This window comes from Chiroxiphia lanceolata, chromosome 18 (genome assembly GCF_009829145.1).
Source record: "Chiroxiphia lanceolata isolate bChiLan1 chromosome 18, bChiLan1.pri, whole genome shotgun sequence".
NCBI lineage: Eukaryota > Metazoa > Chordata > Aves > Passeriformes > Pipridae > Chiroxiphia > Chiroxiphia lanceolata.
In genome coordinates this window covers 14451064-14460857 of record NC_045654.1, presented here as the reverse complement: position 1 = coordinate 14460857, position 9794 = coordinate 14451064, and positions in this window count along the sequence as shown.

Below are 9794 nucleotides of genomic sequence, written 5' to 3'. Positions count from 1 at the left end.
GAGGAGCGAGACACAGCCTGTCTAGACTGCACGTGCAGGATCAGCCTCTGCCCGGGACCTGGATGGCAACGCTTCTCAGAGGCAAGATTATATTCGCTGTGCTGCTCAGTAGCAGCGGCTCCATCCCGGGAGGACCCTGGTGGGGGCAGCTGAATTCCTGCGGGAAGGCTCCGGGATTCCCGCGGTGTGGGAGCTCAGCAGGGCTGCCCGGAGCGGGATCCTGCCACCACAGCCGTCAGCACACGGCCCCACGGTGGTTACAGGGGCTGTCACCACCCTCAGCCCCTCTGTCATGTGTTTGTAATCACCACCATCGTTCCAGAGCGCAGGGCAGAAGCATCCTGTGCAAATCAGGGCTGCCGGGGTCACCTAATGAATTGGTCACACCCTTTCCCTCCAAGAGAACCCGAGTCCTGGGAGGGACACCGACAGTGTACTGTAGGAAAGGCAAAGGCACTGCAACCATAAACAGCTGAGTCACTTTTTTTTCATAGCACAGCTTTGCCCTAAACAGCTGAGTCTCAGATGTAGGAGCTTCCTGGGATGCAGTGAAATAATTTCAGGAACTTTTCCTTGGTCTCACACCTCTGTCCTTCAAGGCTCACTCAGGAGATACAGGCTGGTCTCCTGCTTCTGCACACACTGGCAGCACACCCACTGTGTCATCTCACTTTCCCTGAGCTTCTCCCATTTATAATCTTTAGTCACAGTAAAAAACCCTTTCTCAGGGCTAGGGAGGCCACCCTAAATGTGAATGCAGCACCCAGTGCCAGTAAGTCCCAGCAATGCTTTTGCAATTCAGATGGAGGACATTTTGTTTCCTAAAGCTTTAGAGAAGTCAGTGCTTAAGAAACACAACAGCAGGACACCATTCCCATCTGCTTCCCTTCTTCCTTGTATAGGAGAATGATGACTAAACATGACGTGGCCCCTGGGGTGGTATCATGACATATCAGCCATGCCAACCTCATCACATGTGTTCCCACATAGTGCCCAGCTGAGAAGAAGAGGGTTCTGAGCCTCAGCTGTTTCTTGGCTTTTCCACAGGGTTTGTAAGGTTGTCTCCATTAGCAGAATTGTTGCTAAGGTCATACATGTGATTTTATTGAGCTTTGCCATCACCCTCTTGTTGCTGCAGCCCTGGCTGAGTGAGCTCATGTCCCAGGTAGCTGTGTGGTGAGGACTGGTGAGTCATGTGGCACTTAGTGCCATGGTCTGGTAACCACGGCAGCAGTGGATCAAGGGTTGGACTTGATGATCTCACAGGTCCTTTCCAACCCGTCTGATTCTGTGATTCTGTGGTTCTGTGATCCACATGGGGGCTGGTGAGAGCAGACAAGAGCAAGAGGGTTCCTCTCTCCCAGGTCTCAGTGCGAGATGTGGTTGGACTCATGTTATCCATGGTATCCATATCCCGGTCCTCCAAGAGCTTCTCACCTCAGCAGGGAAAAGCAGTGGCACCAAGCTGGTGAGTGTCTTTCCTGTGTTCAAGGGGCGGGCTGGCTCTCTCTGGCCTGCAGTTTGGTGTGTAACTCTCAGAAGGCAGTTCACTTGCTGATTTTATGTGCTTCCGAGGATGGGAAGCTTTCTTTGGAAAGGGAGCTTCCCTCTCAGCATAGGCAGGATGCAAAGTGCCAAAGTTAAATTAGAACTGCTGTGGTAAAGGTCACTCCAGACAGATGCAGGTTTCCAGGAGGGAAGGGTGGGCTGGCTCAGGGCAGGTTTGCATGAGCTGGTTCTCACTGGTCTCACGGTGCCCATCTCGCTGAGCACGTCCAGCTCAGGCAGCTTCACAAAAGCTGCCTTCCTGCCCCTTTCCAAATAGGCTTATTTCCTGACCCAGGCAACATCACTGGGGCAGCAAGAAAAAACACTGGCAAACAGGCACATCCTTTGCCTGATCCTCAGAGGGACAGAGGCAGACCTTGCCCAGCAGGATGTGGGAGCCAGGGCACTGCAGTTGGTCACCTGCCACCAGCAGAAACAAAACAAGAACGATGCTTCACCAGGGTGAAAAATAAAATGGAGAGTAGCAAGGGTATTTATGTCATTTCCTGATGGGCCATCGTAGAGCATGATAACAGGATGGGGTCCACTGTCAGTTCCTGGCTAGTTCAGGCTGTTTCCCATAACCCCAGTGACTGAGCAGTGCCGCCAGGGGAGCTGGAGCTGTGGTGCATCCTGCTTCCACACACACACACCTGGCTCATGCAGGAAGTGAGGGACCATCCCAGAGGGGTTGGGTGTGCCCTATGAACCACAGGCCTTTCACTGGCTTTGCAAGAGAGTCAAGAGCAAGTAAAAACATCCAGTTTGTGAAGTATTTGCTCTTCCAAATGGCCTGGAGACCCTGGTTCCCACCCACTGCCTTGCTGGTGAGGGAGACAGCACTGAGTTCAACCACAGCTCCACCGAAGCCTGTCTCTTGCCTCCAACAGTGGCCAATGCCTGGGGAAGAGCAGGGCAACCTTGCACCATAAACACCCCTACTGCTCAACAGTCTGTGGCTCACATCACTCTAAATTCCTGACCCAGAGGTTATTGTTGTGTTAACTGCAGGTTTTCCACTTGAAGGGCTGCTTAGACTTTTGGGGATTGCTGTGTCTGGGGAAGGTTTGCAGAAGGGAGCCGCATTTGCTGATCATGGGCAAAGGCAACTTTTGTGGTCTGTGGACAATGAAAACAGCTACAGAGAAAGCTGGTCCTTCACATCCACATCATCTTAGGAGTGAATTACAAGATTGTTGCCACATCCCTGACCAGAGGTGGTCCAAAGAGCATCATTCAGGTGACAGGCAAGGTTTCAAATACTTGCCCATATCTAGCAGGGAATTTACAAGCTCTTATTTTCCAGACCTATTACCCTACTTGTCTTTTTGCAGTACTTTGATGGCAGAGAGCTGCAGCCCTGTTCAGTTCAGCTACACCAGCAACCCTGAGCTTGGCTGTGTTGGCAGCTCTGGCCCTGCAAAGGGATTTCCATCCCTTTGAGAGACAGACATTTTTTGCCTCGTATATGATGTAAAATCAGTCTCATAATGCAAGTACAATCTGTCATAATCTCTTGGTGCTCGGTGCCTGTTTCGGAGCCAGCTGCAGCTGTCACAGCCTAATGCTCCCTGCTTAGGGCCCGTGTGTGCACAGCTGGCTCGGCCTCAGCACCTGCCCTCGGCCCTCAGGGTGAGCTGGGATCCCCCTCTGGGCTCTGGGCGCTGGGACTTTGCTGCTGGTTTTATTTTGAAACCTCCGTTACAAGCGCGCCGAGGGGAGGGTGCCCTGTTCCGAGACAGCCTGGTTGGATTATTGGGGCTTAGAGAGCAAAGTGTCAGGTTTGTGTTTAATGAATATCTCCATCAATCATCCTGGCTGCCCATGGAGTAATTACCTTGCAGAGCCCACAGTGGCAGGTAGAGCACTTGGCTGGGGACACACAGCAGGCTTTATTAGAAGCCCTGCTGTTACACTTGTTATTATCACTTGCCTTCGATTCCATTCGTGCTCGGTGCTTTGCAGTGGCTGGCTGGTTATTCCCTCCTGGGGCTGCTGCAGCAGGTACCTTACCCTGCTGTGGTGGCACAGGAAGGTGCTCCCCCAGCCTCTGGGGCACACAAACAACACTTGCCCAAGGTGTGAGTTGTCTCCCCAGCTGACGCTGTCTTTGATGAAGTGCAAGCCAAAAGCACTTGGTTTGTGTCCTGACTCAGCTGCACTGCCTTGGAGTCTTTTGTGCTCACACACCCACAGCAGGGTATAGCCAGCTCTGAGAGACTCTCAAGAGCTGCAAGGGAGACAAGCTAGGCTCATTTTGTAAGGCTAATGGTTAAACTAACCCAAGTTCATTCCCTTTGTAAGCTCCAGTACCTGCAGTCATCTCAGCAATGACTTTGGCCCCTTTCACCTCTGCCATTGCTGGCCTTTACCCCTAAGCTTCAGTAGGATGAAATGCCCAAGCTATGGGCTTTAAAGGACTTTACAAGTTCGCTTTACAAGCTCCATAAAATTACAGATTCTCCCTCCCCACTGCAGAAGTACCTTGTAAAACATGTCCTGTATTGTTTCAGTCTGACAGGTCAGGCTGCAAAAGCAGGGCAGCATAATGGAGGGAGTGCATCTGGTACCCAGCAGAGTCTCTGGCTGGGAGAGGAGAAAGCAGGAGGGGATCATGGTCAGCAGCAAGTAAAAATAATGTTCTGCCTTGTGCTGTGGGAAAGCCCAAGGGCTCATCCCACCTTCTGTTTCTCCCTCTTACTGAGCAACTGTTTGCATGGTACATTTTGTTCAAGCTGTACCTGGGACCGTGTGGTTTGATCTCAGCTGAGCGCCTGGCACTGGAGAGAACTGCAGTGACCCTGCACAGCAACTGCCTGGCACTAATCCGACACCAGGGCAGTAATCCACAAAGCTCCTGCTGCTGATTGTGTGCCAGAGGTCTGCAGAGGTTGTGCTCTTCATCTTTGTGTGTTTGGGCTGCCTTGAACAGCATCAGAAAACAAGCAGCAAGTTCTCTCTTTTCGGTACAAAACTCAGCTGGCTCTGAGCAGGGACTTCTGATGGAAAGGGGGACAGGGAAGGGCCCGGGGTCTGTATCTTGTTTTCAAGGCTGGATAATGTGAGGGGCTAGGGAGGATGGAGTGTCAGGGCTTGGGTTCAAGCCCAGCTTTATTCTGCCCCACAGCCACACAAGCCTTTCGCAGAGGGACAGCAGGTTTTCCAAAGAGCTTATCACTCTCAGCCTCCTCAGCTTCCCGACTCCAACAGCTCCTATCAACTTCTGCCCCTTTCCTTCCCCAGAAAACCTCCTTCTGCTGGGCTCTGCCTGGTCCCAGGCTCAGGGATGAAGTTCATCCCGAGCAGAGGCAGCATGTGCCTCCAGCAGGCAGGACCCTGCAGGGCTGCATCCCACAGGGCTGCATCCCACAGGGCTGGATCCCACAGGGCTCCATCCCACAGGGCTCCATCCCACAGGGCTCCATCCCACAGGGCTTCATCCCACAGGGCTTCATCCCACAGGGCTCCATCCCACAGGGCTGCATCCCACAGGGCTTCATCCCACAGAGCTTCATCCCACAGGGCTTCATCCCACAGGGCTGGATCCCACAGGGCTCCATCCCACAGGGCTGCATCCCACAGTCCTGCTCTGGCCTGGCTGTGTGTCTGCAGGCTCCCTGATAGTTACTGGCCCTTCCAGCTAACTTAAATCTGCAGTGGCAGTGCCAATGTAGCTGCGATATTTTTTAGATGTTCAAGAGGACAAAGTTGATATGTGATTCCCCTGCTCACCCTTCTGCTAACTTTGGACGCAAACTGTTTACAAACAGCTGTTGTAACATCCCTGAGGTCCAAAGGAAAATTCTCTGATACAAAGAAAAAGATCTTAGCATGGACTATGTCCAGGAATTTCATGAACAGAGCCAGGAGCTTATTCAGATGTTTCCCTTCTGGGCTCTGGGTTACCCAGGTCCAGAGATGAGAGGGTTTGTGGTTCACAGCAGCTGTGGCTGGAGCAGGGTGCAGTGTGACCTGGCGTGGGGCACTGCCCAGAGGGGGGTGGCCATCGGGGGACAGCCAGGGCAGGTCCAGCCCGGCTGCAGGGGCTCCTGTGCAGCAGCAGCCACCACTGTCCCGGTGCTGCCCCGGTGACTGCTCCTTGGCCCAGCCCTGAGCTGCAGAGCTGTCTCTGCTCCTGCCATCACACCCTGGGCAGGGCCAGCATGGCCCATGGTCCCCGGGGTGTCACCAGGAGTCCTGTGACCAGCTCTGCTGGCAGCACAGTTGGGCTGGCTGCGGTGTGCTGCACTGAGGTGGGCACAGGGTCAGTGTGGGTGCTGGTGCCTCCCTCCTCCCTGTGGGCAGCACACTCGCTCCTCAGTGCCTCCTAAGAGTGGCACATAAGGGTGTCATTCCCACTGTATTTAAAAGAGAAACCCTCTTGTTTTCTTGTCCCTTATTCGACACATTTTCCCTCTCAGTGCCTGACTGTATTCCCTTTCCATCAGCAGGGCTGGCATGAGGAGCTGCTTTCTCGCCCTGCAGAAAACCGTTGCCCAGCCACACAACAGGGGGAAAAAATAGCTTGTGAAAAAAAGGCAATCAGATCCCTCAAGCTAAAGTTATTTTTTTTAAAGAGTCCCCCCTTTCTGGAAGCAGTTTCCTCCTTTTCTAATTGGTGTTTCTGAAGGGAGAGAAAGAGGTCCCTGTTCCAGGGATATTAAGCCCTTTAAAGATGCTTTAACTAACAAAGCAAAGATTAGAGAACACGGATCAGATGTTTTTCCTATCAAAGCCTTTTCTTTCTTTCCTTTTTTTTTCCCCCACTGTGGATGTTTTGAGTCTCCTCTGGGCCGGGCTTCATTAAGGCTGTTAACTTCGTAGTGCTGATGTCTCTTTGCCCAGCTCACAGTTTGGGTGGCCTGAACTAAAATCTCCCAAAGGGCTTATTACAGGTGGTAGGCAGACAGGGCTGGAGCCTGGGCCACACCACATATCCCTGAGAGAAATGTGTTTCCCTGACCAAAAAAGCACAATATTATATTCTTAAAACATTCCAGCCCCGTCTGGGTGTTCTCTGCATGCATTCCTGTACGTGGGATTATTATTGTAGAGAATTTATAAAGTCATTCATTTCTCTGGAAGTGTATGACATGGGTTTTGGTTGAATGGGCCCAGTGCAAACTTAGAGCCATGTGGTGCTATAAAAACACAACAGTAAATAAATCAGCAGGGTGAATTTACACTTCAGCCTTCTGATTGTTTTTACATTCAGAGGCTCAGACTCAGAGCCAGAGTGTAAAATAAATACCTGTAGCACCGAAAATGCAGCGTCACACTCGCCTGCTAGAGATCACATCAGCAAAGCCAGGATACGTGCAAAGCAAGGGTGTTTACAGGGAGCTTGTGGTGACCTTTTTTTCTTTGGCTGCTTCCTATTTTTCTTGGTGATACCTCAGATCTTTATTATGGTATTGTCAGTCCTGGTGCTCCTGTGAGTGAAGGTTTGCGTCAGGCCTTCGAGGGTTCAAGTGCTCAATTTTTTTTTCCTGGGGGTTATTTTTATCACTGCTCCTTAGAGAAAAAAAAAAAGAAATCACTCCAGGCTGAAGCTTGCCAGCTCCTGGATGTTACCAGGAGGAAATCATGCTTTTCATCTGTGAAAAACGGGCATGAAAGGAGCCAGGAGATGGATGTCCAGGTTCTGTGCTTCCTTGTCCTACCACTGCACGGGAGCTCAGGGTGCAAGAACCAGCACCTGGGAAAGGAGCTGTGTGGGTTGAGGCCTCTCAAACCTGCCTTTGGTGGGAGCCTGAAGGGGATCTCCTCAGCACACTGCCAAGGTGACCCTGCAATGTAGTGCTCCTCAATCAGGGGAATTTCTGCTGCACTTGTCCCTGCATAACGTGAGGGTGTCACTGAGCTGCAGTTTCACCCACGGAGAGACAAAGGGTGAAATCATCTTTGATGGCATCAAATTGTGTTTGGAAAACCAAAGCTGTTCTGTGGCAAGTGGAACTTTCCTGTACTGAAGTAAACCTTTTCTGGGCACAGAAATGGGTCACAAATCCTGTGAGGCTGTAAAACCACCCCTGGGTTACCCTTCTCCTCGGGAGCCCCCTGCATACCCCAGGTTGCTCCGGTTGAATTCTCCTCTGCTGACCATTGCACAAAAACAGATTTTTGCTTTCCTGCCAGAAAAGCAATGAGGTTATTTACCACCTCAGAGCTGGGGCCACTGCCAGTTCCGATGGTCCGTTTCCCATCAGCAGTTGGGATCTGTGGCCCCACCCGTGTCTCCTCCAGGAGCGATCTGTGAGAACACCCCATTGTACCTGTTGGGCTGGAATCGCCTCTTCCACTCAAAACACATGCCAGGGGTGTGTGCTGGTGCCTCTGGGTGACCTGTGGCAGCTCTGTGCTTTTGTAACCCTCTGGCTGCCTCTGCCACACGAGGGGCTCCGGGCAGCCCCCCCGGGGACAGCAGCGGTGGCTCTGCTGAGCTTTCCTGCTCCAAGAGCCTGCTGTGAGTTTTGCACACTAGACAAAATACTGCTGCTGGTGAAGGTATCTGAGAGCATAAGAGAATGTGGAATTTGGCTCAGTTAAAGGAATATATTACTGGCATTTGCCTTTTCCATGTTTTCTTAGTAAAACAAATCTCTGGTCTAATAAAAGGATGGGAATTAAGATAGGTGGCTCCATGCCCTTAGTAAAAAGAGGTGGTTGCACACATGCACCTCTTGACTCCCGTGCAAGCCTGAATGTTCAGGCTTGGTTAGGACCTTGACAACTTCATTTTGATGGCTGAGATCAGATTTAAGTCTGCAATTCAAATGCACATGCAAAATCATGAACCCAAACCTTGTTTGCAAGAGAGCTCGTCCCCACCATCACACTGATGCTGTGGGTTTTAGTCTCTCTGAAGGTATAGAAACTCTGAAAACTGGAAGCACATCAATCTCAGTGAATGCATTATACAAGTTAGATTCCTGTTATCTTTAATAAGGGATTATTTTTGTTAGCCAGGCAGTAGAGTTATCGGATAGAAAAATGGAAGTATTTTCCTCTGCTGGGTCCCAGAACGCCGCCCTCCAGGAACAGCCCCCCCTCCTCCAAGCCCCATCCCCAAGATCGTCCTCTGCTGTGCATACACTTTTCATGGGTGAGGAAGATTTTGTTGAGTTTTTGGGTAATGGATCCTCTATGCTCACTTGCTCTCTGTTTGGATTGTGAAGGAGCCTTTCTAGCAAAGCAGTATTCAGTGGTGGTCTCCAGGAAAAGGCATTTCTTGCATTAAAAACAATAAAAGGCCCAATGTTTTACAGACAGATGTCCATCAACAGCTGGCGCTGGAGTGGGAAGAGAACACCGGATCTTCTCCATCGTCACAGTGCTGGGGCTATGCACAGCCACTTGTTTATTTAACAAGCTGCATTATTAAACTGGGCCTTGGGTTGTGAGTGGAAGCTCAACCCCCCGAAAAGCCACACGGACGCTTTGATCGTTTATCAAGACCTACTTAAGAGACTGTGCACTTCACCGGGGCTGCAGGGAAGGAAAGGGGCCAAGTCTGTGTGTCACCAGCTTTCACCAAGCTGGGCCTTGGACTCAGCCTGGCCCTGACTCAGACGTCTCTGGACTTGGTCTCGTTTGCAGAACCAGGTCCTCGTGGCAGCGTACCCTGCGAGGAGCACGGGCACAGACGGTGCCACCCTCCCTGTGCCAGGACAAGACTCCACTGCAGGCAGTGCTTGGGGCAGCGATGGCCCTCAGCCAGCCTCTCAAATCCCACATGCCCTTGGCTTTGAGCCCTCCTCTCTCCCTCCAGTCCCTCACCAGCCAGGCACTGGGTCGAGCTGTGCCAAAGCCCAGAAAGGCTCCTGGTGTGCCGGTGACCCCTCGGCAGCGCTGCCTCCTGCAGTGGGAACCTGGGCTCAGACAGCCCTGTGCCACCAGTACGTCAGTGCTCTCCACGCAGCAGCTGTTCTGAGGACATGGCAACAGCTCCAGCTAGGAAGGGAACATTTTATCCAGCTAAAACTGGCCAGCAGTTTAAAGGGGGAAATGTAATTACCCACACTTCAGTTTGGCCTTGACGTGGCATCTGATGTCTCTGTTTGCCGTGAGCACCCCTCGTGCCGTGGGAGGCTGTGCAAAGCGCTCAAGATGAATAATCCCATGTCCAAAGATGCCCTGATAATTCCAGGCAGAAGTTGTTAAACCAAGACTTTCAAAATACACTGAACATCTATCATTGTCCCACATTGTACCTATTCTTCCATCATCTGCAGGGAGGGTCTTGT